Source organism: Dermacentor albipictus, chromosome 3 (assembly GCF_038994185.2).
Source record: "Dermacentor albipictus isolate Rhodes 1998 colony chromosome 3, USDA_Dalb.pri_finalv2, whole genome shotgun sequence".
NCBI lineage: Eukaryota > Metazoa > Arthropoda > Arachnida > Ixodida > Ixodidae > Dermacentor > Dermacentor albipictus.
The window spans coordinates 123,477,728-123,499,220 of NC_091823.1; the positions used below are offsets into that span (position 1 = coordinate 123,477,728).

The 21,493-nt window shown below is 51.8% G+C and overlaps 1 protein-coding gene and 1 pseudogene across 7 annotated transcripts in view; both read right to left on the reverse strand.

The window, feature by feature from the left end:
• Positions 1-21,493, reverse strand: part of aop (anterior open) — a 184,417-nt gene that overhangs the window by 88,825 nt on the left and 74,099 nt on the right. The window lies entirely within an intron of this gene.
• On the reverse strand, positions 18,654-18,832 carry LOC135909485 (U2 spliceosomal RNA; annotated as a pseudogene).

Consider the following 21,493-nt stretch of genomic DNA (forward strand, 5'->3'; position numbering starts at 1 on the left):
GAAGCGGCAGCCAACATGTCGTCCCCCCCCCCCCCCCCACCTTCCTCCCTTCTCCATCGCTACCGCCGCCGCCACCACTTCGGGGCTTGTTCCTTTTCGACGCAACACCACGGGTCAGGGCGAACGCGATTTTCCTTCCTATACACTCGACTTTCGCCCTTTATCTGTTCGTTTTTATTTTCGACCGCCGTCTCCGATGCGGCCGGCGGAAACGAGAAGCCGAACTTGTGCTGCCGCCGAATGCAGCTGCAGGAGACCGACCTGGACGCGCACACAGCTTCCAATCAAGAATGAACGGTTATGAAAGCTGCTCGAATGGGCGCTGGACGCGCAGATGAAATTGCAGGTTATCCTTTGTTGTTTACTTGAAAAGTACACAGTAAGCGGGCTGGTGACACTGACTACTTATCTTCCGTGTCTGCGATGTAGAAAAGAATGTCGCGAAGTTAGATTGCAACACACTTAGGCGTCACCGACAGGGCAATAAAAGTGTTCGCTGGAACGAGAAGGAGGCGAAGTTCTAATCAAGGAAACACGAAACGGGTACCGCGGATGTATATAAACTGTCCCAGCATCCACGCGTGTATTTTTTGAAAACACACATACGCAACTGCGAAGCATGGTTCTCGGGCGCCTCATCGCTCGACGTAGCTTGCGTAATGCGTGGTTTCCCCAAATAGAACGGCGATTTCGCTACCATCGTGTCTGGCACGCACGAACGTTACTGATATACTGTTGAGCAGGTAAGCTCACACCGAGGGATTTCCACGCCCTGGGTACCGGGGCACACTGAGATTGAGGGCAACCAAAGGGTAGATAGGATCGCTCGCGAGCATACAAACCGAGCGGGTCTAAACAAAGATCCTGAGGACTTCATGACAGTGATGCCACCGTACTATGACATACTAAATTACCATAGAGGGACGAGGATCAGATATTCCCCGCCTCACAATACACTCACTCAAGAACAGGCAGGTTACTGGCGAAAGCTGCAGACAGGAACTTTCCCAAATTTACATAAACTACACAAAATGTTCCCAGGTCAATACAGGGACACATGCCCGTGGTGTGGCGCAATACCCACACTTTATCACATCACATGGGAGTGCAATACGAATAAGGCATTCCACAAAATAGAAAATCCGAGTGCGGAGCAGTGGGAAAGCGTGCTCTCCAGCGGCGACCCTAGCCTCCAACGGAGGCTGGTGGATCATGCCCGACGAGCAGCCACGCTCAGTGGTGCCCTGGAATAGGGGCGCCAACCATGCAGGCCGGAGATCAGCATCAACCATTAGAAGATGAAGACATCCCGCCCGACCGCTGAATTACTCTTTCTAGGGCAATAAAGTTTACTTTCTCCTCCTCCTCCTCCACGCCCTGTCGACGCCGCAAATTCACCGCGGTAGAACGAACTCTTGCGCTTTCTGTGCGTCGCGGCGGTGCATGCATTCCGCCTGGATGACGACAGGCGCCAAGGGCCGTCGTTTATGCACTACGGCCGAAACTACGGTCTCCGAGATTGAGGCACGTCGCACTCGCGGCAACAACGCAGAGCGGGGATTTCGGAGGCCAGGGCGAAACTGTAGGAGACGCCAGATACAGGTTCGCCGCGGCGTTGCAAAGTCGCGCAGCGTGTAATCGAATTAGAACGCTCGCGTGTCGTCTCTTTATCTGATATACAGCACCAGATGCAAGCGACGCCAACAAGCAGAGCCGTTTACGTATACCCTCACGTGAAGAAGTGACGGACCCCAAATCAGCTTCTGACCCCTATGTTCCGCATTCGACTGAAAAAGGCCTCGTCGTTATTACTGCCTCAAAATGTTCTTCACGCATATAAGCACGTCTTAAACTATATTGAACGGTGATTGTTCCGTCTCGAACCCTCAAATGGGCATGAGTGAATTGAAATTAAAAAATGGAGGGACCTCGTCTGTTGCTGACGGCGCACTTGCCAGTCAATATATATATATATATATATATATATATATATATATATATATATATATTGAGAGGGAGAGAGGAAATTCATATTGAAAATCAATTTATTAAACGACGTCTCGGTCGTGGACCGGCCTTTATCAAGAGTGGTTTTACAAACGCGCCCCGACACCTGCCTTATACACTATACATAGCCAGCTTGGCGCGCTTGCATGCAGCTCGCAGATTGGAGCACCGACAGCTTCAAATAGCGCACTGTCACAAGTCACGTGACAACTAGCCGTTGCGCAGCCGCCAAACAACGGCGGTTCCCTCTGCATGTGAATGCAACCTTCGTAACTGCGCGGTACCTGTCCGCTGCGCGCGCCCAAAGACGACACACGGCACAAGACTTGTCCTGCGCGGCACGCACTTTAACTAAGTCGATGCGAAACCCTGGATTATTTCGTTATATAGCAGACTTCCGTATTTCCGATACGATTCAAAACACTCATTCGGACATTGCTATAGTGATTCGAGAGCGAAAAGAGATGGAATTTCCGTTTCTGCACGCACGCATCGGGAACAGCAAGCCCGTGGATTGTCTCCTTCGCTGGCAAACGGCGTCCGTCGCACGAATTGAAATACGGCACATCCATATTTCACCCACATTTCCACGCAAATCTTCGTTAAATGGGGAGACACGCCGCGTTCACTTCGCTATCTCGAGGTTTTCAACGGAATTCGATGGGGAATTTCCTAAAATTGGGTTTCGTTAAATAGAGGTTTCACGGCACGCATACCCTTTCCGTGCGCGTATAGCCGCGAACTTACGCTGACGTGACGATGATGAAAATTCGTAGACTCAACTACTTTGACAAATTTAATTTATTTGATTAATTATCGAAGAGGAAATGGTAGCGAAGGAACAGTCATTAAACCTTTTGAATGATCGTCGTCCTGTACGTTAAAAGAAAAACACGCGAGGTCGACGCTGGCTCGGTAAGTCGGCCAACTCTGTCGCGTCGCAACTCCGGAGCCCACGGAGACACGTGTCGAGACGTACTGCGCGCGCCAGCCTCAGAAGTATCGTGTAACCGGAAGCGTAAGTCGATCTCACTCCCACGAGGCGTAGAAAAAGAAAAATAAGAGAAGAAATAGGTCAACGCAAGCAATGCACGCCGGCAACGAAGCACGTGCGTGTTACAACGGCTTTTGGTGATGACTCGCATTCCCCGGATTCCGCGTACAATCAGATAATCAGATACATCGATGTAAGCGAAGCTTTCTGTCCTGTTTGCTTTGGTTGAGGATAATTAGCAGTGATGTTGACTGCGAATGTTTAATTTCTGCGAATGTTTTTAACGTTTAGTCCAACAGGAGAGTGGTGGGTTGATGACAAACGCGACCTTGTGTGCATCACTGCGGTTTGCCTGCGTGGTACACAGAACACACGGGGGGAGGTGCTTGCCTGAGGCGATAACCTCCGAGTGGGCGGAGAATATTCATTGCTTCAAATGCCACATCTCATCGTGGCAGAAGTATTGAACATACCTTGAATTATGGGGCTGTACGTGCCAAAACCATAATCAGATTGCGAGGCACGCCGTAGTGGTGGATTCCGCATTAGTTTTGACACCGTGGTGTTCTTTAACGTGTCCCCAAATCTGAGTGTACGAGCGTTACGGCAATTACAACGACTGAGAAAATAAACGCGCATCAGATGCATACCGAATGCTGCAAGAAGAAGAACCGGTGGCGTTTTTGTGGCGTCGTTTGTTAAAAGAGGCCCTACATACGGTTGTCGCTGACGCCACAATGGGTCATGGGTTACCGGGCGGCAGTTCTTATTGTTGGATCTCGTCACATACCCGGCAAAGCCGTGACGCTCGCAACGTGGCCAGTTGACAACGGATACACGAGACATGTATACGCGTTCCGCAGGGAACTGCCGAGAAAGTATACTGCCTTGATCTTATTTGAGCTGAAACTGTATAGAGCCCGCGCGGCATTCAGCGCGTACTATATCAGCGCACTCTAACGGTTACGCCGTGATGTTTCGCGCATGCTCAGTGGGTATATAAAAGCGTAAAGGAATTATTACTTCGCGCGCATGACGTCAGGTCATCGTGCTCGTCGTCTGCTACATACGCGGAGTCGTCACGGCTGACAAACCGAGAATCAGTCTCTGAAAAACTGTATATCGGGGCGCATGCAAGGAACCGAGGTGAAACGTCAATTTATTGCTGCCACTGCAGACCGCAGCGATGAACCGTCTGTTTGCGAAGGACGTGGAAACCCGACAGCAGATGTCGTGCCCGTTGTCTGCAACTTACACTCGTGTAGAATGGCGGCAGTGGTTCCGCTCTAAGAATGTTTGCGTATTTCGATGCAAACATTGGTTAATCGCATCCAGCAGCTATTAGGTTTCCAATTGTGAATAAAATATTTAATAAGGAGGGAAATGCATGATGGAAATATTCAGTCACTTCCTTCGCCTGTGTCTGTCTCTCCCTCTATCTTTCCTAATTGCGGTATGAACTGCGGGCACAAATGATAACGAAAATGATCTACTCCATAGCATGTAGATCAGATGCCACGCTTGAGGAACGCAGCACTGTTTGATCTTGCAGCAGCATAGTATATTTAGCGCTCGTGAGCTAACTGCGACCCGCGCACTAAAGGAAAGAAATGTGCCTATAGCAGACGACACAAAGTAAACACATCTGGTAGCGAAGCTTCCATAGAAGCCCATAAGTTCAAAACAAGGCGGCTTATCCGCTGTTCATGGCTTAGCGTCATCTATGTGACGAGGAAAAGGTCCCGGCGGGGGAAAGAAAAGTCACACAATTTCCGCTAGAAACGGGAATGACGTCGTTATTGTTGTCAAAGGCGGGAAACTCGGTTTGCGGCTGTACATTGGGAGCTGTATTTTATTATCCTTCGCAATTCGACTCGATGAACGTTCCAAGATCTTGACGTGGAATGCGGTGCAGCAAAACGTGAGCCGTACAGGTGTCAAAATCGCACCCATGCACCGTACATGATTTCTTTGCAAACCGAAGAAAGCTTTGGGTGTTCAGTTCTGGTCGCACCGTCGGACGCCAGGCCAGGCCTGTTGGCGAGCACAGCCGCCCGAACAGAGCTATAGTAAATTAATTGTCTGGCGCTCCTAACTCACTACTTTTTACTAAACACGTTAAAGGCGCCACCAGAATTCAGACAAATGTGGGCAGGCAAAGCAACAACATGTGAGATGGGAAGGACTGTATAGCAGTAGGTGAAGCAGTGAGAACTGCAATGCATTTGATAGCAGCGTGAACACCTTTAACAGCGGGTGCTGAAAAAAAGGCACATATTGTTAACGATAACGTAAAAGAGAGTTGTCCTTTCCTTCCTCGCCACACGTATTGGCTAGGAATTTTATTCGTTTTGAATGAAATCAAACTGCGGTTCTTTTACAATCGAAGAACAGATTTCCTTTCTGAACGTTTGCTTCCTCCTCGCATGTTCGCGCTACAATCGCTGCTCCTGTGACCAACGTTACTAGACTGCCGTGATCGCCCGCCCTTGCTGATGTCGGTGGCAATTGGTTCTGGGCCGCTTTTCGCCCGAAGCTTCGCGACCCATTTGGATCGACCTTGGATGACACGCGCGTTGACGTGTTGCGCGTGAAGGCGAGGTATAGCCGCGCCACGCATGCGCAGAGCGGCTCTGGGGTGCTGCTAGGCTGCGCTCGTAGTATTCAAAAGCACGCGCTCCCGCGTTCACGCTCAAAACATATCAAAGTAAGCGCGTCCTTTTAAACGTTACATAGCGTAATGCTATGTTCACACTACGGTCGTAACGCGCGTAACAGCTCTTTTGGCGTATCGAACGTAACGGCTGTAAAAAACGTTACGGCAGTTTAGCCGGCACCTTTGTTCACATTTACTGCTGCTTAAATTACGGCTTTTACAACAGGCTAATCAAATTTGGAGCTGCAGAATGGACGTCACCAGCGGTCCAATATGGCTCCTGCCAACATGCGAGCGCTGGCCGAGATCGAAGAAATTCACGCTCAAAACAAACTTATAGTCATGTATTCAATCGCCCAAAGACGACGAAGGCGACGCAGAAGGGTTTGGGTGCGGCAAGTATTTCTCGACAGGGCCACGGACGGCGATTTTCACAACCTTTTCGCCAAGCTCCGAGTTGGTGACGCTGCGATGTTTCATAACATCATGCGCATGTCGCCCCAGCAGTTCCGCTTCCTTGAAAACCTAATGAGACCACTCATCGAAGTTCGGAGCACGCATCTGCGGCCATCGATTTCCTCGGCGGATAAACCAGATGAACTGAAAACAGTCTCGCAAGGCGCACTGCAAAAATTTTCACGAACACAGCCAATCGTGCGCACGGAATGGCGGAATGGCACTTCCCGCGCCCGGAGCTGTCTGCAGACGGGAGGACGGAAGTGTCGTCACCGGTTGTTGAAAGCCGAAAGCTTATCGGTCATTGGCTGTGTCGCAACGGTCGTAACATAACAGTCGTAAATGTTGCCGACCCTTCAACACTCTCACCCACGATTTTTGCGAGAATTGCGCACGTCGGTACCTTTACGTTCGCAGTCTGAACTAGACGCATACGCTTGTTGCGCTTCCGCTTACGTATGTTACGAAAAATCGGCGCCTTACGAACGTAGTCTGAACATAGCATCAGCACACATTTTTAATGTGCAGCGCAAGATGCACAAGAAGAGGAAAAGACAGGACAGAGCGTAGACTACCGACTTAATTTCATGAAACGACAGAAAGCCTTTGCATAAGCAACCTAATCACATTCGACATCCGGGTGCGCACGAAAACAGACTGTCATATACTAACGCGAAGTGTTACCCGCCACAGTTGCTTACTGGCTGTGGTGTTGGGCTGCCAAGCACGAGGTCGCGGGATCGAATCCCGGCCACAACGGTCGCATTTCGATAGGGCCGAAGTGCGACAACAAACGTGTACTTAGATTTAGGTGCACGTTGAAGAACCCCAGGCGGTGCTAATTACCGGAGTCCCCCCCTACGGCGTGCCTCATAAGCAGTTCGTGGTTCTGGCACGTAAAACCCCATAAGCGTTTGTTTTTACGCGAAGTGTGCGTACTATATTAAGCAGCACGTTAATAATTCAAGCATGAACCAACCAGTACACAAGAAAGTATGATTGCGTCGGCTGTTACTATATTCCGCAGCCCACCGCTTGGAACCAACGCGGTCACGATTATAGGGACCGCACTTTCCAGTAGCCGCGACGAAGAGGATAAAACCACGCCCGCGCCTGCACGGAAAAACGCCTGTACGCCGTCAACGCGGCGCAGACGACGCAAAACAGAACTTCCAAAAGCAGACGACACGCCATTACTTCCCCGCGCCTCCCATTTCCCTCGCGATGGCAATTAATTGTTTATCTTCATCCTTCGAAGTCCTCGCGCGTACGGGCGGGCTTGTCCACACACGCACGCAGTTACCGCGAATCAAGCGGAACGCTATAAATGCGCCAACTTTGCGGACATCCCCAGACTGACGTCACAGGCGACGCAACCGGCCGAATACCGAGAACCGCGACGTCCCATTTCCGCGCAGACCTTGCCCGGGAAAGCGGCGTGGGTCTATCGAACTCTGTGCTCTGAGGGACACGGATGACGCGTCCGACGAAGGCTATACGGGCCGGTAGAAAACAATGAGAGGTGGCCAATTTGCAGTATATGTATATGCACGGTTTTAGGGCTGCAGAATTCTGTTGGCCGCAACGGTGACTCAGTGGCTGTGGCATTCTGCTGCCGAACACGAGGTTTAAGGTTGATTCCCTGGTGCGGCGGCATCCAAAGCACTTTACACACGAGCGTTTTCTTTCATTATGCTTTTTTTTTAATGTAAACCGTGCCACGGCCGCTTTGTCAAAACACATCGAGCGGCCGTGACCGTGCATTGGGTTCACGTCTCGCGTTCAAGAGCTCCAGGCACGTGGTCTACGGAAGAACCAAGCCGCGTCGACGAGCAGTTAGCTATTCAACTTGTGCGCATAAGGATATGGCTGCGGCATAAACGACTCCGCAGAGAAGTGTGCGCGGCTCAATAAGGGGCAAATGAGAAGGAATGCGTTCGTTGCAGCGTGACGCAGCATTTGCGTTTAATAGGCGCGGATTATAAATGGCGATAGGAAGCATCCGGCCTATTAGCGTCCAGCCACATCGACAGAGTATACGCAAACGAGAAAAGATTGAAGTAAGCTATACTTGGGTTGACACTCTTGACTGTGCCAATTTGTGTTGAAACTGGCAACAGCGACGACTCCTTTGTGCGAGGTGAACAAGATCGGAGGCAGGTATGATGAACGACAGCTTTCTCAACGACAGATGCGCGATTTCCGCTGTGGCGCACGCTTCACCGCAACACGCTGTCAGCGCGCCCGTAAGCAAACCTCGCGTTTAAGACCGTTTTAGTTAAGACGCAAGTGTACAGGAGATCGGCAAACCACGTACTTCCCAGTCACACTGTGACGTTTCTGGCGGTTCCGTGGCCGTTCACGTAACCACCGAAGCGCGTTTTCGAATTGCGTGCCAACGATAACGATGCCGTAGACATGTGCTTGCAGCTTCGAACGAACCATCGACGGGAAGGCCAGGGTCAGCCGTGCCACGAGTACGGCTCTTATTGCAGCAAATGTTTAGATATCTATAGCGTTGCGCTGCTATACTTTCGGACAGCTTTATTTATTTATTTTTTTATTGCTATGAAGCGAAAGCTACGGGGGCGGAGCTTCTGCACATGACTGTATTCGCACGCAATGTAGTCCGGGCACGGTCGGCACCGGTTTCGCCAACCTCGCACAAACTCTCTTGTCAAGGCAGATACAATAACTCGGCGTGAATTAATGTTTATTCACGTACGATATGTACCAAGTTCCCAACAGCCAGCATCGCAGCCTGTGTCGGAGCTCCGCAGCAGCCGTATGACGATGCGCCGCCGACGTTGCCATCCGCACAGCCGGCGCAGCAGTCAGCTCGCTCGCTCGTTTGTACGCGGCGATGGTTGCGATTTCCAGAGGGGCTCGCTGGAAAAACTTTTTTTTTATGTGCTTCAACAGTCTTTAGTTGTTGAAGTTAGTCAACAGCCTCCGAGGGGAGTTGATTGGTGGGGCAGCAAGCGACAAACACTCACCAGAAGACACGGGGGTCATTTTGCGTTTCATGAATGTGCAAAACGCGCGACGGTGTGCGAAAACTCGGAAGAGCAGACTATAGAAGTACAATAAAATACCAATATTTCAGTGGTGAATGTTACTTCGCGGTTCCAATTTGGTGCTGTAAAAAACAAAAAAAAGTATTGTTTCCTATTTCCAACGTAAGGGAACGTGAGCAAAACTGCGGGACTATTTCCAGCAGCGGTGAAAGAGGCGTGCTTAGTTTCCATAGCCGTCGCTTCATAGCCAAGAAAAGTTGCCCGCGAGTATACGCACGCGTATCTCAATTAATCCCATAAACGGTGATTGTTGCTCAGCCTTATACATCCCGAAACTAGAGCTTTTTCAGGATCCGATACCTGACAGCCCCGAGGAAAGGAAGAAATGCTCATTACTAGGACTAGGCATTGTGGTGATTGAAACAGCCCGTTTAAATGCGAAAAGAATCGACCTCCAGTGCCGTATTAGTTTCATTCATTCATTCATTCATTCATTCATTCATTCATTCATTCATTATTTGATTGATTTTTTAATTGCGTTTATCGTTCCAAAGGCTAGCACCACATGCATGTTATAACAGACTCCGTGGGACAGGGCTCCGTATTGGCCAAGTGAGGTTGTTTTACGTGCGCCCAATGTTCGGTGGGCGAGCATTTTTCACACTTTCGGATTCCGCACCTGTCGGAGTACGTCCGCCGGGGCAGCCAGTAGTCGGACCCGCTCTCGGCGGCACAAACGCCACGGCAACTCGTACACTTCCCTTAGATAGCGAAAGATGCGATTGTAAAATTTCGCTCTTTGCAATAGCGCACATACTGCGCTCTAGGAGAAGCACGCAGTCGGGACGTCACAAAATAAAAAGAAAAAGAAGGCCAAACAATGCCACGACGGTAAACTTTCGGCGCACGCTTCATAGCACCCGCACCTGTGTACGTAACGCCACCACGTGCGCGATGCCGAACGCGTGCTGGAGCCGCACCAGCGCTCGTGCACGCAAGCCCGCTCACCTTCTCCCATTTACTGCTCAGCTCTGGGAGAAAGAGAGAGAGAGAAAAAAAAGAAATGCGGGCCAGCTCGAAGGTCGCGCCGACTTCCTTCCTCGTCTGTCGAATCACGCAATATCCTGCCGCAGAGGAACGCGCACTCGCCATCCGAGATCTGGCTTTTTTTTTTTCTTTCTTTCTTTTTTTTATGCTCTTTGCGAAATGACCACAGGGTCACCTTTTATCCCCGTGCAATGCGCACGTCTGCACCTCGATCGGACGAGAGGGCGAAAAAAAAAAAAAGGACAAGAGATCAGATCGTGGCACCGCCTGTGTGTGCGGTTGGTGGGCAGGTGCGGAGAGGAAGCACTGGGAGAACAACAATAAAGCGAAACTAAAAGAAAATAAATAAGAAAATCTCGTCGGCCATAACTGAAAGGGAAGCGAGGGCCTGAAAGATAAAGAGAAAGAAAAAAAAGAAAGAAACGGGTCGACCCGCTCGATCTCCGGCGACGACGAAGCGTGGCCCGCAGCCGGCGAGGTTCGACGGCGTCGCCTGTGTCGGCGGAAGTGTCGAAACGGGATCGGAAGCTCGCTCGCTGCTACCCAGGCCGCGCCTGTACATACCTTGCCCGTATACTACAACACCCGTTGCACTGATTGACTTTGCGACTGCACGCCTGCGGGAGCGCGTACACCCGCGAGCGAAAGCCTACGGACAACAGCGTCGCCGAAAAAGTTGAATTTCTTCGTAATTTACGCAAGCATAAACAGGAATTAACGAATACGTTGACGAGTTCGCAATGCCAAGTTTGGACTCCAGTCCTCGATTTCAAGCTGCGTTGACGGGCAGTCAGTCAGTCAAGAACTTTATTGAGGTTCTGAGGGGGTTTAGGCCGTTGGAGATCGCACGCGGAGAGCTCCTTGGGCCGAAACCGTACGCAGAGGGGGAGAAATTGGTTTTGTCACGCCACCCCTGGTCCGTGTATACTTTTGCTCACGGGTGTACGTTGCGCCGCGTGCAGCAACTGTGCGCGCACGGTTTCGGCCAAGTTGCAGCAGGTGCGGCAACAACCATGACGATTCACGCGGGTTCTTGTTCCACTAGGGTAGTTTATTTCAGAATGAACAACTACCTCGAGCAATGGAAAATGGATCTTCCTTTCCTTATCATCACCGCCCCTCCTCCGTCCCAACCCAACCAACGCAGACACACACACACACCCTTTCCCGTCCTCGTAGAGTAACGCCGACTGCCCTTCCCCTTCCCTCGATACACCACCGACTCGCCGACTCTCAATCAAGAGGGCGCCGGTGCTCTCTTACCGATGTCTGCACAGACCGATAAATCTCGGCCGTAATTACGCAGCCGGGCAAGAAACCGGTCGCCTAGCGTGAAGATGGCCCGGCGACAATGTAGCGCACTGCCTACACCCACCTCTGTATCATTTTTGCAATATCGTTGCAGCTGGAACAGCAGTGTCGATACAGTGTACACGGCGGTGCTTGCGCGGGAGCAGCTGGTCATCACCGAATCGCTTCACAGAAAGAGGCGGGCGACCAAAAAAAAAAAAAATCGCTCCAAAGGGAGAGAGAAAAAAAAAGTGCACGACCGAGAAAACGCATCATCGCGCACGGCACATCCAGGCGACGAGAAAACAGCTGCGCAAACTCGGCGTGTACATTTTCGTTCTGAACCAGTTCCTCGAATATCGCCGATGGCCGACATCGCAGTCATGCCTCTGCAGCTGTGTCGGAGATACAAAGATAAATTTATATGGATAAAGTACGCACGACAGATTACAACTATACAACACAGAGTTACCTTACATGAATAGCTAGTGAAAGTAATTAACATTGCAATGCCAATTCAAGGATACATTTTGCTATTGCAGGTATATTGTGCATTGTAGGCTGTTTCAGCGGACACTTTCAAATTTTGTTTTAGATTGCCTGTGTCATATAGCGCAGTTCTAGTCCATGGTCAGGTCTACTCGAAGAGGAGGACATTACTTGCAGAAAACATTGAAATGCATAATCGAATAATTAACGAAAGTTCACTAATGAAGTTAATTGAAAACCTTATAGCAGATATTGCAATTTACAAATTCCAGCGGGTGAGAGTGCAAGGCATATCCACTTGAAAAGAATTGTCTGGATGACATCATTTACGAGATATGCGCTGTCAAACTCACGGCTACAATGCATTGTCGTTCCACTTACTTTCTGAACAAAACGTCCTTTTATGCATTGAAGCGCAAAAGTAATGGAACGCCAATGGACTTCTCCGCAAAGTTCGAAAATTGATATCTCGAAACTGGTGTCATCCTAAGGACTCGTTCCAAGTGAATCCGCATTGCGAAGTCCCCGAATAGAATTCGTAAATTGCAATAGGTGCAATAAGATGATTAGTTAAAAACTTATTCAATCAATGTTTGCTAATTACCCGATTCTATATTTCGTGTGTGTGTGTGTGTGTGTGTGTGTGTGTGTGTGTGTGTGTGTGTGTGTGTGTGTGTGTGTGTGTGTGTGTGTGTGTGTGTGTGTGTGTAATGTCCGGTTCTTCGAGTAGACCAGCTCATAGGGCTAGAATTGCGCTATCTGCGACAGGCAATTTTTAAAAATTGCTGAAAGTGTTCGCTGAAACACCCGGTATATTAGAAGGCTGTGCCGTTCTCTGAGGCCACTACAGTCAGATATACCGCTGACACTCACTAATTCATGAATACCAGTGAAGAAAAAGAAACGCAGGGCAAGCTTGAAGCTTTCCCTCCCTGAATTTCGCGTCCGAACCGCAGCGCCGGCACGTTGGTGTGACTTCACGGATTACAACGCATTTTCGCATCCTTCAGCCGCATACGTTCACTACGAAATACTCAAAACTTCCAAGATTGAGTGTTTGGTTCAATTATACCATTCTTACTTATCGATGAATTATCCTTAGCCCGAACAGAGTGTGTTCGAATCTGGTGAGCTTTAGAAGCCCGTCTTTCTGGCAACGTGTATTTCTTTCGTTCATTTATTTATTGTTATTATTACGGGCCCATATATCGATATAGCGTTCACTGACAACACGCTGACAAACTACACCTCGCTGTACTGCAATAGGAGGTGCGCGCCCAGATCCGCAGCCTGCAGCAGCGCCCGCTACCGGAAGCTACAGTGACTCTCTCCTCCGCGGCAACCGGACGCGAACGGCGGAGCACACATCCGAGCACTCAGCACCACCGCCGGATGCATCCGGACGAGCGGCACAGGGAGAAAGAGGCGAGCGCAGCAGCAGCGTACAGGCACCCCCATGCACGCAGACACACGTACGTCGGCGCCGCTCTCGCTTCCTTCCTCCACAGGAGACGCAGCAGGTGTACGGCGCGCGGCCGGGTACAAACGAAATCCGCACAGCGCAGCCAACCGTGTGCACGTGGGCCACGCGTACGCAGCCAACCAGAAGCGAGAACCGGCCGCGCGTCTCCGAGAAAGAAGCACGGTTGCTCCGCTGAGAGAGGGCCCCGGTAATTCTTCCGTTCGAACGGCGTCCGGCAGAGCGAGGATTAGCGCTGAACAATGGGCGAGTGCTCGCTTTCGCGTTCGCCGCTGGCCGGCGCGACCTACGGCGTTGGGCGCGCTGCACGGAGTTGATGGGATATATAGAGAGAGCTGCCCGCCGCCACTGAGACGCGTCTCCGACATGGGAGTCGCTCGCTTTTGCGGACCGTCCCCCTTCCTGTTATTGTAGCCGCAGCGGATGCAAGGTACACGGGCGCGAACTAGTCACGAACCAAGCCAGCTACAACTCCACCCCCTCCCCCAGCCCATGGCGACGCGCACGCGATAAGTCTCCTATACGCTGAAATAGACACCTGCACCCATAGGTATTATACGGTACGGCTATAATCAACAGCCCGCGGCGGCGACTCAACGGAAGTACGGCGTTTCGCTGCCGAAGACAATCCAGGCTGTGGCGGCTGCATTGCTATTGGAGTTACAAAGACTGCCCCTCTAACGATATTCGAGCGCGTGTACAAAAGAAGATCCACGAGGTATGACAGCAACAAAATCAGCGGTGAGAGTATATCGCCACAGCAAACTAACATAGCCCTGTTCACTCTTCTACACACCCGGCGCTGCGTGTGGAGAGAGTAAAGATGTGAATATTGTTCTAGTATATATATACCACACACACACACACACACACACACACACACACACACACACACGTATATATATATATATATATAATGAGGAGGAGGAGATGCACTCAGGCTAAGGTACTGGCACGTTGGGCGCTAGGGAAGACGAAGAGGGGGAAGTATAAACAGACGTTCTTGCGGACAGCCGATTGTCTGTCTGCTTTACAATGACACAGTCGACGAAAACACAACCTTAAGAACAGCCTTCGTGTGGGACCACGCCGTCCTGGGTGCGTCCTGTAGCAAGGGAAGGCCGTGCGCGCTTGCTTTGTGATGGCTATCTTCCCCGGCAGAGCATCGACTTCTGAGCAGCCAAGGGATGCCGTTCACGCTATGCTTCCGGCTGCAGTAAGGACCGCGGCCGCCACTGCTCCTGGCTCAACGGATGGCATTCCAGCTCCTTTGGCCATGTGTCCGGGTGCCGTGAGTTCTGCACCCGCTGCCGTATATTCTCCGTGGATGCAGCTCGTGGCTCCTCGAGACGCTCGCCCGAGAGCCTCACAGACCTCATGCGATCCATTTCGCTGTCTCAGAACAACTGGACTACGCCACCTGGGTAACCTCCGGATTCTCTCCTACAGCCTCACCATAGCTGCTCCAGAACTACCAGAGTTCCGCGGGTTTCAGGATGACGCCGACCTTTGGCTGGAAACAGCCAACGTACTATAGGACAACCTGAAATGGACGGTTGCAGTAAACAGACTTCGCGATGGCGCCAAGGCATGGCACATGTGCGCAGGCATCAGGTACTGGTCCTGGCTTGAATGGGCCGAAGGTTTGTTAGCTGCTTTCGGCCGGCCCTCCTGTGCCTGCGGCCACTCTAACCAGCTCTGCTCCATGGACGGGGCGCGTGATGTACACCGCCTTGACGCTGCAGTCATGCCCAGCAGCGTGTCTCGGTGGAGAGGCCTGCCGCAGGCGCCGGCTCACCGGTTGTCACCCTCGGTTTCACCCCAGAGCGGGGAAGTGGACGGCGCGCTACTACTTTTGCACGACCGCATGTGCCACCCGAGCTTCTGCGCTGGCAACCCCGCGAAGTTCGGCAGCAGCACCATCTCGCCGCTGCTCGTGTACCCGACAAGGTTTTGGCAGAAGGGCTCGCGGCCTGCCCTGCTGTAGACCCCGGTTGCCAGCTACTTTGTTTCCGCCACGGGTCTCGCTCGGGCTCTGGTTCGACATCCTGCACCACACCGCCATCGCCAGAGTCCGAGATATCACATCCTATTCACTGCACTCGGCAACGCAACTGCGAAGCTCGCCTTTGCTTGGACACGCGGGTGCACCGGTTCACCGGACGACGATATCAGCCCCACACTGGGCGGTAGATAGCCCTATCTGTGGCCCGCTGCCGGGAGACCTCCGGGCGCATACTTTGAGGCTCGGCTCAAAACGAGGTTCGCATTGAAGGGCACGGGCCAGCTTTCGCGCTGCGTATTGCGGCCCGTCATCATCTTCCGTTGGCGTGGGTAAGGATAAACCATCATCTAGTACTTCGTCGAGCTCCGATGATGGAGCGCTGCCACTCCAGGACCCCGCCAGTCTGTCCACGGATCCTGTACATAAAATACTTGTGACGCTGTCGAAACCACGCCTTCTGACTTCGCAGCAGTCATCAGCCGAATGCGGAAACATTCCTTCATTTCTAAGAGACTACAAGAGACGCACAGGAGACCAGGCCCACAAGAGACCATCGGTTTCGGCGCAGACACAGCGGTTCCCTGCTTCGAGCTTTGAAAAGTTCACAGCGTCGCCTTTCACGATGCACATCGCCGGCCGATCATCTCCTGTCGATGGTACAGCTTCTGAGGAGGACCGTCCGGCTGCGCGCGCGACGCTTTCTCGAGACCAGCGCCGGTTTGAGCACCTCGGAGCGCCTTCGCACTGCGACCGACCGCAACCAGCGCTATCGACCACCCCACTCGCCTGCCCCGTTTTTTTCAACTGCGACAAGATAATCGTCGGCGAGAGCTGCGACCAAAGCGTAGCAGCCGACCTCCAGAGAAGTGGTTGCGCACCGAACGGTCATAAGGACGACCATACTTCCATTCCCAGCTCTTCTATGCAACGGTTTTCCACCACTAGCGCCATCTCACAACCGTCAGAGCTACCTTCCGCCGTGTGGCCGAGTGTACTAAGAGATTCACTCAGGCTAGAGTGCTCGTACGGCGAGCGCCATACAGAAGATGAAGAGGCGGACGTAAACAGGCGTTCTTGCAGACAGCCAATTGCCTGCTTCACTCTCTTCTACAATTGGAAGAAACGTTTCAAGGGAAATTGGCACCGCGACTGCCGATTGAGAGGAAGGGGCACTGCATAGTCGTGAAACGTGAGATTTTAAGACACCGCAGATAGCGGACGAAGAGTAGGTTCCTGATAATGCACTTAAACTGAAAATGTGGAATTTGTTAGCCTCGCGTGACACTAATTGCGACACAATGGCGGTGACCTATGAGGGGGAAACGACGGAAGGTTATAGTCAGGCTTAACAATTAAAACAAAGTGTGCGACCGAGCTAGTTGGTAATTCATTGCGAAGAAGTCGGTAATTGTAGCAATTAACTCGGGCAATCCGCTTGTGTACACACTGGTGGGTGTGGTTGGCATCTAGGAGCAACCCGGAGTTACCGGACCGGATCGGAAGAGGAGCTCATACTGCACCGGACTCGTTTAAGCTGACGATGACGTCGCTTCCAACGGCGGCGCATGTTCTATGTTTCATTCTTTCTCTCTCTCTCTTCTTTACTCACTGTGTCGTTTATAAATTAAGCGCGGGAGGTATCCGAGAATGAAGCAACAGCTGTGAGGCAAGCCTTTCCCCGCGGCTTCAACACAGTGCAGGGTCGGGCCACACTGCTGTACGTATACAGTAGCCAGTCAATGTTGAACCTCAAGGTGTTGCATTCTCTGCGCACTGCACCGTTTTACCTCTCGTAGACTATACGAGCCGTCAACGCCGCTCACAGGCGCAGGGGACGAGGTCGCGCAGTCTTGAGCCCGTCCCCCCCAAAATTTTTCATCGCTCGAAGGGCCAGCGCAGAGCATGGCACCCCACGGCGGCCAACAGAATGACACTCGGCCTGCGAAGAGGGACGTCAGCGCGATATGCGGCCCGCCCGGGAACGGCAAATCACGTCGTCCGCTGGGTTCATTCGGGTCGCAGCTCGCATGGCGTCAGAGCGAGGAAACGCCGCGCTGAGATGACGGACGCCACGCGGGGAGATGATGAGCGCACGGCGCCCACAGGCGAGCCCGTGGCACACGCGCGCACACACACTCTCGCCCCCTCGACTGCGAGACAGCTGCGGCAAGCAAGCAAGCACGTGCGCGTGCACTGCGGACAAGACGGCGCCAGGCAGCGCAAGGAGCGTGGCCTTCTCCCCTCCGGACCAACTGTTACGCGACGGCTTCCGATAAACGGGGTCATCGCAGAAGGAGGAGGTCGACGGGGTGGAGAAAAAAAAAAGAAAACGAAAAGAGAAAACGAAAACTGGGTCGCGCACACGCCGCCTCTCGTGACGTCATCGACGACCAAGGGCAAGTCCCGGCTCCGGACGCGGCGGAAGCGAGTACGAGGAAGGATATATGCCTCGCACTTGCGCGTGCCACGAGGAAGAAGAGGAGGAGGCGGCAGCACGTGCAGATAGGCGATCATGGGCGACGCGTAATCGAAGTCACCGGCAGCTGCTCCTGCTGCTGCCGCTATGTGCATGCGCTTAGACACGCGCTCACCGGCAGAAGCACATTACGCGTCCCCGGACGGCATGCAGGGAAGCAAGCCAATGCAAACGTAAATGTACAACGTTCGAGTAGCGTCGCTGCGCGACAGGTCATGTATCCGACGCTGACAAGGGCCCCAAACAGTGAGGTCCTTGGCAATAGACGAGAGTCAACAGGCCACGGCGACCGGCTAGCTTATACCTTGCGACGCGGGAGATAAAAATTATGTGCGCGCGGGAGGCCGCGGCGCCGGTCCCGTTATCTTTACCACGGACAAATAAAAAAGATTTCGCGGAGCTACTTCCAAGTAAAGAAACACTTACCGGATATCGCGACGTGCCGTAATACGTGACGTCAGCGGGAGGTGGGAAGGATGATGCCGGCAGGAATATCAGATCGTTTGCTTTTCTTTAGTTCGCATTTTTCTCCTTCGCAGCGCCACGTACACTACGGAGAGGCGACGCTAACATAGTCACTGCCCATGAGATCCGATACTTAAATACAATTACCAGGGCGTGGGGATCATCCAAAGCAAAGTGTGCTCTGCCCTTTCGAAAGCGTCTGCTGTTTACTGCAGCGAAGCTGTTTATGGCTAAGGCTCCGTACTTTTCTTTTTTCCTTCCGCGCGAGCAAATACCGCGGGCTGATCCCGAAGGTAGTACAATACCGGGGCGACCCGCGGCAGAGGTGAAGCAGACTTCAAGCACTCCCGCCTCCTTGCCGAAAATAAGTTTAATATGGATCCAAATACAACAAGTATCAGGTATTTAGCTGATAAGAACTGACACTACACTTTGACCCGCGTCGGCCACGCCCACGTTCGCAACGCCCTCTCTTTGTCGGCGTTCCAAGCGCTTGCGTATCTCCTTTCCTTTCCTTTGGCTCTCCCGTGGCGGCAGACCCGTCGAAACGTCACGCGTGTCTAGTTTCCTCCGACTCCTCGGGCGGCGGTCACGTTGTCCGTTGTGTATATATATATATATATATATATATATATATATATATATATATATATATATATATATATATATATATATATATATATAAGAAACATCTCTGTCGCGTTCTACACAGCTCCACTGGTCATCCACCTTCACAGACTGGAATGGCTCATGACTTATGCTTGTACCATCATCGTGCATGCCATGTGCGAGATGCCACGACCCATGAGCACGGCCTTAACATAATGTAGAAGTTTAAAAAAAACAGACTGTTGGGCTTTGCTCGTAATGCGCGTTCATAGTTTTTAGCGGGAAGAAACGTACGACATGAGAGAAGGTACACAGCGCTGTATCCTGTGTGTCTCCAGCGCGGGCCTCTCAGCGTAGCGTCACAGCTCAATGTGCACAGGCTTTTTACTTGCGTCATCGCCTGAAAATGGCGGACGGATCTACCATCTTTCCGACAGATTTCGTAACAACGCGTGATCGCTATACCGAAACAACGTTCTTGAGCGCCCGGCGAAGGCGCGCGTTGCTACTGCATCCGGTGGCATTACGGCGCGACCTTATTCGCTTTCGCCGAGTCGGGCCACATGCGACTAAAACGAAACCGATCGTGAGCACGCTCGGCGGGTAGCTAGAAGAGAGAGAGAGAGATACTGAGAGAGGTAGCAAATAATAAGAAGAAAGTATACAACGATAAAAAGTAACAGCGAGGCCTGCTGGTGTCGAGGATATGCACGCAAGACCGACCGATATGGCGGCGACATATCGCGGAACCCAATCGCCGGAGATTTCCTACGGAGATAAGAGGCAGCCGCGTGTAACAGCACGGCGAGGGCCCTGCCGGAGGAAACCGCGCGCGCGTATGAACGCCGGCGGCCAATATGCGACGATACGCAACAGTCCTTCAACGTTACCCCTTCCACACCGGCTCGGAAAGATTCCCCAGGTATTGAGAGGAGGACTGCGCTGTGGAGAGCGTTTAGCACGGAGCACCAAGATAAAGCAGCGATTAGCGTGATTAGTCTCCGCGCCATATAGCGAAAAGACAGATCCGCGGTGGAACGCAAATAAAATAAAGAGGGGGGTGGTTGGAACGAGCGAAAGCGGCGAGAGGGGGGGGGGGGTGCACAGTTTTTGAAACTGGTTTCTCCGGAAGGGCGCAATACCGCTGCAGCTGTGCGAAACCCGGAACTGGCGGGGAAAAAAAAAAAAAAGAATGACAAACAGGCCGACCTTTCTAACCTGTCTAGTGTTCTCTAATTAGAGCTGCGATAACGCGGATAATGTGCAAACTCCATCAGCTCTAGAGCGCCTCTCGAAGCCGTGGTAGGCTGCATATAGCCTCCGAAATCGGGCGGCGAAGTCTGCTTTACAAAGCACGTCACTCCCGATCTCGGAGGCCATGTGCAGAGTAATCGCGGTGCGTCGGGCCGCTGCGTGACGCCTGACATTCTGTTTTCAGTTCCGTCATGAGTTTGAACGAGCGCAAAGTGCGCGTCACCCGATAAGGAGAGTATCTATGTGTGCGTGCACGTGCAAGTGTCCATGCGCACTACCCCGCGGTACACGGAGTCGGATGCTTCCAATTTGTAATCGGGGGGGAAACACCGCGCAAGTAGCGCAACACACCGCTCGAACATGTGCTCTGAAAAAAAAAAAAAAAACGATCTTTGCCTATACTCCACTGCGTATGAGTACAGGCAGGTAAAAAAAAAAAACGGTGCGCTAGAAATCACCCAAATAACGATGCTCTTCGGGTTCAGCGCCATATGGACACTTGATTGATTGATTGATCGATTGATTGATTGATTGGTTGATTGATTGATTGATTGATTGATTGATTGATTGATTGATTGATTGATTGATTGATTGCATTGACAGACTGTTTACTGACTGACAGGTGTTGCGAGATTGTCGTAAGTGGAGGTCCACGCAGAAACTTGAAACAGTCAAGTTTCTGTAACTCGCACCTATAAAGTTGAACACGCCAGCGTTTTTCCACGCCGCTACCGTGTGAATACGACCACTGCCGCCTACGTCCGAACGAACGCGCGACCTTGTGCTTGGCATCGCGACGCCACTGCCGATGAGACAGCCCAGCGTGTAAGGGTGCAAGACAAGAAATTTTCAGTGGGATTTGTGCATGCAGCTTCAAAAAGGGGCCAGTAAATAGGAATGTCGAGCTCGAGCCACTCGAGTCCAACTGAATCGAAGACTGAACTTTGGAGAACCTTGAAATTCGCTTGAATTCCTGACGTCGCACCGGAATTTCGGCGTGCAATTTAAAAGGGAAGAGTGGCGTTGATTTTCATGGCTGGTGAGGAACCCTCTTCCGACCAACGAACAAAAATAGAGTTTTCAAGGGAATAGTTTGCCAATCTAAATTGATTCATCGTGGCCTTTTATTGTCTATTTAAGCACACAGTAAGAAATATTTGCAGCCCTGTAGGGATTATCTCGCCCTCAACAATAACGGCCTTCTACATTGCGTGCGTTGCCTTTCTATAACGCTGAGCTCCCGATACT